Raw genomic sequence first — 8,845 nt, forward strand, 5'->3', positions numbered from 1 at the left:
AGACACAAATACAGTCAAATTCCGACTTCTTCCTATCAAGTACCTGCCAAGAACTTTGACAGGAGTGTTTTGGGGTGGGGGGAGGCTCTTAACTGCAGCTTAGGGGAATTCTTTAGGCTGGTTTGAAGGTTAGAAGTGAAGGTACTCAGTTGGTGCCAATCTGAGTTAAGCCAAGTTTGGTTCTCAGTCTCCCCAAATAAATGCATTTCAGACAGGCAGAGACCAAGGCGTGGGCCAGGCTCTGTGAATAGTGGCCAAGTCTTGGCTGCTAGGGATCAGCCGGTGCAGGGTTCAGGAACTACCTAGGAATGGAGCCACCTTGAATTTGGTCAGAGTAGGAGGAGGGGCCCGGAAGCAAGACTGGCCGAACCCTGGGGCCCTCAGCCTGCTCCAGGTATGGTAACAGGAATGACTTTTATTCTAACACCATATGAATTTCAGATATAGTAAATGTAAGTATGAGTCAAAGCACCAGCCACCCCTAGTCCTCGGGGGACAACAGGAGTCTGTAGGTCACACAGAACATTTAACTTCAGTTAAATCTTGACTTCACCTCTGGATTGGTTCAGTTCTTTAATTCTCTCTACTGGTCGGGGTGGGACAGGTTCTGCTGCTGTAACAAACAATTCTAATATCTCAGTGTGATCATATTCCAGTTTGGTGCAGATTGAACACCAGCTCTTGGTGCAAGGACTCAAGAATGAAATCTCCCCTCTTCTGACACTGCCACTTTAAACCTAGAAAGCCCTCTGGGCCCCAGTTCTCACTGCTCAGTCCAGTGAACCCATTGTCTGGGATCCTGCAAGGTGGAGCCTGGGGACATTCATGCCGTGTTCCTGGTGGGAGACCCACAGGAATCATGGTAGATGTGTCCCTTCCAGGAGCTCCCCAACCCAGAGGGGCCTTGGAACAAGGGTACAGCCCTGCACCTCCCACACTCTCATCCCCATATCCTTCTGATCTTGGGGGGCTTCCCACTAGAGGTCACCTTCTGAACCACTTAGAACCTCAGTTTCCTCATCTCTGAAATATTTACTGCCTTCCTCCCAGGGTCATAGCAGAGAACAAATGGGTGACTCTAAAGCCCTTGGCATGGTGCACTGCACTGGAAAGAGCTGAACAGTGGCAGCCTTCGGTGGTTTGGTTTTGTTTGTTGTTGGGGGGAGGTTGGGAGGGTGTTGTTTGTTTGGTACTGAGAATTGAATCCAGGGGTGCTTTACCACTGAGCTATATTCCCAGCCCTTTTTGTTTATTTATTTTTCTTTTGAGAAAGGGTCTCACTAAGTTGCTGAGGCTGGCCTCAAACTTGTGATCCTCCTGCCTCGGACTCCCAAGTCACTGGGATTACAGGCATGCACCGCCGTGCCTGCCTTTGTTGGTATAGTTGACCTCAAAGTGCCCCCAGCCCCCAAGGCCCCCTCAGCCTCCCTCACCCTGCTTCCAGCCCCTGGGCTCCAGGCTAAGCCCTCAAGAGCAGGGTCTCTTCTTCTTGCCCCAAGATCAACAGGACTTTAAGGCTCCAGGTTTCCAAGCTGTTTCCCTCTAGGAGGAAACACACACATGCACACACACACACACACACACGCACGCACGCACACACACCCTTCTCACCCACTCAGCCACATGTTCAAGGACAAACTGGAGCCAGGAGCCTCAGGGGGGAATCCAGCTCCCCAGGAAGGAAGACAGGGTGAGTGGTCCCCTTGTCCCTCTGCCCGTGTCAAACACCTGCTGTGCACAGGGAGCCGGCTCCCTGCCCCAGGGACACCATAGTCAGGTCACACCTGCCCGCGCCTTGGGATGGCCCTGGAATCAGAGCCTCTGCCGGTGGCCGCAGATTGGCCAGGCAGAGTCCAACACGTGGCCACAGCGAGAACCAGCAGCCTGTACCAGGAGCAGGTGAAAGGTCCCGTCCAGCGTCCCCAGGGAGGGACTGCAGTGGACCACACCAAGGCCCCACACAGGGCAGGTGTCTCCCTGCTAAGCTCCCTGCAGTGTGCCGAGGTGACGGAGGCGCGTGCAGCAGCAGCCACTGTTACTGACAGTGTGGGGCACACTGCGTAATTAGGTCTGTTAATGAGTACTAATAAAACTGGCACGTTTCTCCATCTGATCAACGCTCTTCAAGCCTCGGGATCGTTTTCGGTGGTTCTGCGAGAGCCATCAGGATCTCTGGGGAAGGAAGCGTGAGGCGTGAGCCAGGAAAGCTCGTCCTGGGCTGGGCTCCGCAGCCTCCTGGGAGGGCCCTGTGGGGAGAGCCAACCCAGCCCCACGACTCCCTTCCTCCCTGTGCTTTTGTGCCGCTCCTGTCGTCCCAGCGGCTCCGGAGGCTGAGGCAGGAGGATGGCAAGTTCAAAGCCAGCCTCAGCAACAGGAGGCCCTGAGCAACTCAGTGAGACCCTGTGTCCAAATAAAATACAAAACAGGCTGGGGATGTGGCTCAGTGGTCAGCACCCCCAGGTTTAATCCCTGGTACCAACCAACCAACAAACAAAAAGGAGAGAGAGAGAGAGAGAGAGAGATGGAACTCCTATGTGATGGGCCTAAATGCGAGCGACTGCAGCCTTTTTGCTTTCAAACCCTGACACCCAGGCTACATCCAGCAACGCCCCAGCCACTGTCGTAAGGTCCGCCTCTCAAAGCAGAACACAGATGATCGAAGCTTCCTACCAGGTGATTATCTGTGCAGCCAAGTTTGAGAACCTGGACTGGGGTCTCCCTGGGTGTGAGAACAGTCCACGGTCAGCAGCCAGGGTGAGGGGCCTTGCGAGGCCTTGTCGTAGGTAAAGCCCCCGAGGTTGACCTGTGCAGACAGCCCAACCAACTCCTTTGGCCCCGAGCGTGGGGAACCGGCAGGTGGGAGAGAACCCAGTTGGAGTCACAGGAGGAGTAGAACCCGAAGGCTAGGGACCCCCCCCCCCCCTGACAGCCTGAACTCTTCCAGTACCGCCCAGTCCATTGGACCCGGGGCTCTGCCCCCTCCCCAGCGCCTGTTTCACACAGATTTTGGTGGATGCTCAGACCCCAAACCTCGTCAGCCCTGGACTCGCTCCCCAGGATGCACTCTGCTGTTCCCAGTCTCCTCTTGCCTTGCGGGAGTTCTATTTCTTCACTTTTCATTTAAATGAATCCCGAGCTGTTTACCCTTCCCTTCTACTATTGTCCATGGACTTTATTCTTCAAATGTGTGAGATAAGAACCGGAAAGAAACTGGTGAAGCAGGGAACCTATTTTCATTTTCAAAAGTCATTTCATCTAGATCCTTAAACCCTCTGCAGGAGCAGGAGTCCTGTTGTAATATTTTGTGGCAATCTGTATACACTGAATACTCCTTATTTCACCAATGAAAAATAACTTCTAGCCAGGCGATGGTGCACGCCTGAAATCCCAGCGGCTGGGAGGCTGAGGCAGGAGGATCGTAAGTTCAGAGCCAGCCTCAGCCAAAGCAAGGTGCTAAGCAACTAACTCAGTGAGACCCTGTCTCTAAATAAAATACAAAATAGGGCTGAGATGTGGCTCAGTGGCTGAGTGCCCCTGAGTTGAATCCCCACCCTGTGTCCCTCCCTCAAAAAATCACTTCTAGCATTCAATGTGTTCATTCCCAAAGCCTCCGATACCTACACGAGGTAGACTGAACACTTGTGGAAGCCTTCTCAAGGGGTGGACTTCCAGCCAGCCACCCTGGACGTTGTCATGGGAACCCTGAAGATGTCAGCTGTCTCCAGAGTAAAGACCAGAGGAGCCACACGCCCACCTGCTATCTCACTTCTGTTAATATGTTAATGGGCCACGTGACATCACGGTCACCTTAACACCTTTCTTTCTAAGGTAGAAAAATCTAAAAATTCTCTGCACCTGCCCTAGTCACCAGGAGGTTTCCCAAATCACCTAATTAATAATTTTACGGCTCCTTTACCCCCAGACTTCCAATGCACAATGGTTTGAATGCAATTCCCCCCTTTAGATCACACATTGGAGTTTGATGTCCCCCATGAGGTATTAAGAGGGCAGAAACCGGATCCAAATACAGTGTTCCCAGCCCGGTCCTTGAGAATGACTAGGGTTAGATCAAGTCATATGGTGGGGACCCTTATTGAATCCAGTGACTGTATAAGATGGGAGAGAACAGGACACAGCCATGTCAGGACCCCGCCAGCAAGGACTTCACCCGATGTGCCCTTTAACCTTGGACTGGAACTCTGAGCCAAAACGGACCTCTTTCCATCCTACCTACCCCATGTCCGCTACTGAATCATTAGGGAGAGAAGGTGGAGTTGGGCAACAGGAAAGCTCAAGGTCGGGTGGCGTCTTCCTCTTGAGATGAGATCACCTGGAGCTCCCACACCCCGCGTCCCCCAGCACACCTGACAGGGACAGAAGGCATCTGGGACCTCAGTCAGTTCCACGGGTGCTGGCAGAGGACAGGAGACTCCTGGAAAGGAGGACCTGGTGCCCCTCCAGTGTGGCAGGAAGAGCAGGATGTCGGTGTTGGTTCCCATGCCCCCCGCGCCAAGGGGGTGACACCGATGAGCCAGGAAGAGGCTGCACATCGCAGCTCGGAAACAGTGCTTTTGGGGATTCATTGCTTTCATGGGGGGCTGTGAGCAACCTGCTCTTCATCTGTGGGAGACGAGGCGCTGCTGCAACACAACCAGGCTGTGTTCTGGGCACACCAGCCCTGAGGAGCGGGGTGTGCGTGTGTGCGCTTGTGTGCATTTTCATATGTGCATGTGTGTGTGCATGTGTGTGCGTGTGCATGTTCGTATATGCATGTGTGTGTGCATGTGTGTGTGCGTGTGCGTACATGTGTGTGTCCCTCCCACTGCTCTTCTTGCTTCATCTCACTCCGTCCTCCTCTGCTCTCCTCAGCAGCGCCAGCTCCAGGAGCGGGAAACATGGCCTTTCCCTGCTGATCCCCGGGCTCTGGCCTGCAGAGGCACACGGTCAGGGTCTGCTGTGTGCCAGGACTGAGTGGGGCTGTCCCCAACCTCCACCATGGGCCACACCTTCTCCACTCACTGGAGAGACTCTCCCATACACCTGCACACACCTGGCCTCGGGCTTCTGCCGAGAGAGGCTCTGCCCCGGGCTTCCCACCTTCCAAATGTGGCCTCGGTCCCTGTAGAGCCCTGCAAAGCCTCACTGGCCCTTGCCTCCTGGGGTCTCTGGAAGCTGTCCTCTCTGGCCTCAGGCAGTGTCAACACTGCTGTCCCCGTCCTCTCCTCCATCTTTGCTCTGTAGCTGCTAGGACAGGACGTGGGAGTTGTGTTAGAATATAAATGACCCTGGGTGTGGAGGGGAAGGGAGACAAGGTCACCGAGAGAGGGCAGAGCAGCAGTGACAGCCTCTGGACATCTAGATGCCACCTACAGGCTTTGTGACCTGAGGGCTAGGGTCAGTTTAGCCTCCCCAGCCTCCGTTTTCCCATATGGGAATGATGACCTCACCGGCCTCTTAGAGCCACTCAGAGGATTCAATGAACTATTCCATGGGGGAAAAAGTCACAGGAGTGCTTCTTGGTTATTTGTGGTACAAATCCAGAGAATCCAGGTGCACGCCTTCCCTGGAGGCCCACTGGGAGAGTTGCACCCCATTCAAGTGACGGTCCCTCAGAGGAGCAGAGACGGGGACGCACAGTTCTGCTGCACCCTGGGCACTACTGCCAGGGAGGCTGAGGGCGGGAGGCGCACGGGGTGGAGGTTCACGGGTGAAGTCTAGTCCCACAGAAGTGAGGGGGGCTCGTGGGGGCAGGCGAGGACAGACGGAGCCTGGACTCCATTACAGTCAAGAAAAGCAGCTTGAAGAGGCAGACGGCTGAGGACGGTCACCCCACAGGGGAGGCCAAGAACAGAAGCGAGAGCTCCAGTGGGTGACCCCATGGCTGGGTTTCTGGTGGCAGGACTAGGACGCACTGGTCCTGGGTTGGCCTGCACCGTCTTGTCCCTCCGGCACCATTTTATTGATTCCCAGGAGGTTACTCGTTCGTGGAACCCGAGGAAGCAGCTGAGCATTCTAGAAGGGGGCATCTCCACAGGCTCCATCCTCCCCCCACTGTATGGAGGAGGAAACTGGGGCACAGCAGCTCGGAGAGCAGAGGGGATTCGAACCCTATCCCACCCCGACAAGAAGCAGAGAACTGGGCTCCCTGAGGCACCCCTATCCTAAGGACAGGAACCTATGAATGTGTCACCTTGCATGGCCAAAGGGACTTTACAGATGTGACAAAGTCGAGGATCTTGAGATGAAAAGTGCCCTGGATGGCCACATGGGCCCCTCACAACAAGGAGATCAGAATCACAGACCCACCGGTGCTGCCGACTTGGCGGGGGTCACAGGCCAAGGAAGGGGGCAGCTGAGGAAGCTGCAAGAAGCGAAGAGGAGTCCCCAGAAGGGACCCAGCCTTCATGTCAGCTGCTGAGACCCCAGAGCACTTCCCACCTCCGGAACGGCACGATGCTCAGTCCGAACGGGTGAAGCTGCTTGGCTTGTGGTCACTTGTTCCAGGGGACTTAGGGACTGCGACACCCTTTCAGGCTTCCAGGGCACCATGGGGACTTAGGACGCAGGCTATTTTTAAATAAGTCATACTTGATAGGACAGCCCAGGAGGCCTGAGGGTCCAGGAGGGGCCCCAGCGCTGCCCTGCAGGCCCCCTGGGGTTCCCACCAGGAGATCAGCAAAGGCGAGAGGAGGGTGGGACCAAGCGTGTCCTCCAGGGCCAGCACGCTGGCTCTGACACTCACCAGCCACGAGGCTAAGACACGTTGCTCAGCCTCCCTGAGCTCTTTCCTCATCTGAGGATGGAAGTGAAAACAGCGTGGACCTCAAAGGCCAGGAGAGCGAATTGCCGGGCAGGAGGCCTTAGCCTTACTATTAAAGGGCTCTCGTCCATTAGAGGCTCATTAAAATTTGAGCATGGTAGAAAGAGGAGGCCTGGGGGTGGGGGTGGGGGACAGAAAGGCACGAGGGAGGGTCACTCACTGAGACTCTGCTGGGTACCATGCACTGTCCTGGACCCTCAGACGTACTCTGATCTACTCCTAACAACCAAGAGGTGAGGCCGAGGAAGAGACCAAAGTCACGCAGTGGGGAAGAGGAGGCGCATCCCAAACCAAACCTGTGGGTTCCAGAGCCCCTCGCGAAACCACTCTCACAGCCTAGTAAGGGCAGAGAGAAATCAGAGGGACGCTGGCCAGTGAATTGATCTTATGCACCTCAGCTTTTCATCTAGAAAGTGGGGGTCCAGTGACTAATATCCACCTCTTAGGATTGTTGGAATAATCAAAGAGATACTATGCCTATGATTCCTTTGCAAACCAAAATGTGCCATTCAGATAAAAAGGTGAGCCTGCAATACTCCCCCTTAGCTGCAGGGGACATGTTCCAAGACCCCCTGTGGATAAAACCACAGATAGTAACACACCTCATATATTCTATGTCTTTTCCTACGTAGCCTACACAAATTCAGTGCCTCTTCCGTATTCACTAAGCACTTACCATGCACTGTGCCTGTGACTTTGCAATTTCAGATGTGACAGCAAAACCAGCACAAATCTTTTTCCTTCTTCACAGTTTCACCAATGGAAAATATATTCTTTCCACAGATCTCAACAACCTCAGCATACATTTTTTTTCTTTTAAGTAGAGAACTACCTTTTCACATAAAGATGAAGGCATCTCTTCAGCATATATGAATTGCCCACATCACTACTCTTTTTCCTTAGGACCACTATTAAGTAAAGTAACAGTTGTTTGAACATAAACACTGTGATGCTGTCACAGTCAACTTGGTAATCAAGAAGACTACTAAGTCACTAATGGGAGGGTAGCATATACAGCATGGATATGCTGAACAGAAGAAAGACTCACATCCTAGGCAGGACAGTGGGAGATTTCATCATGTTTCTCAGAAGAGCATGCGATGTAAAACTTATGAATTGTTTATTTCTGGAATATTCCATTTACTATTTCTAGACTTCAGCAGACCACAGGTAACTAAAGCCTCAGGAAGTACAGTCATGGATAAGGAGGGATGAGTGTGATTGCTGGTAGGGAAAAGCTCAGTTGGGATGAAATTAAGGAGAGGCAGAGTGGGGGTGAACAGCTGGGGATGTGGAATCAGGACTGTAGCCAAAGACCAGCAGATGTGGTTCAGTCCAGGGGAATGTGTTCGGAAGGCTGGACCTAGGCAGGTCCCTGTGTGAGCATCAGGGCACGTATCCACAACCAGCCTGCCTCCCCAGGAGCGGCAGAATTCCACACACTCCCTCCCTCTCAGAGAAAGATGCAGCGGGGGCTCAGAAGGAGAAGCAAGAGTAGTGATCCTCAGAGCCACTGATCCACTACCAGCAACCAGAGGCGAAATGCTGAGAGAGGCATGTTCTGGCTCAGCTGATGGATTTTCCCGCAAGAAGCCGCCGAGTCTTTTTAGGTCGGCTAGCGAGCTGCTCCAAAGCAGGTGTTCTGTCTGGAGGATGAGTCCCTGGGCCCCAAACTTCCAGGGAGGACAACCAACTACCCTGGTTTGCCCAGGACTGAAGGCTTTTCTAGGACACAGGACTTTCCCTGCCAACATTGGAATGTCCTGGCAAAACAGGACAAATAATTCACTTATTTCCAGGACTCAGCCTCACGAAGTCCCCATGGAGAACCCTCCCCAATTTGTCCTGGTATAGCATAGTTGGATTTCTTGCCTAAAGTTTGGCAATATTTCCAAACCAAACCCAAACATTGTCCGTTTCCTGAGTATTTTATAGTTTGCAAAGTCATTTCACTTACTTCAACATGTTTAATCTTGAATAATTTCAAAGCCAAAGAAAATAGAAGTAGTTGTATTAGAAATCTTT

This window comes from Spermophilus citellus (assembly GCF_964194105.1).
Source record: "Spermophilus citellus genome assembly, chromosome: 8".
NCBI lineage: Eukaryota > Metazoa > Chordata > Mammalia > Rodentia > Sciuridae > Spermophilus > Spermophilus citellus.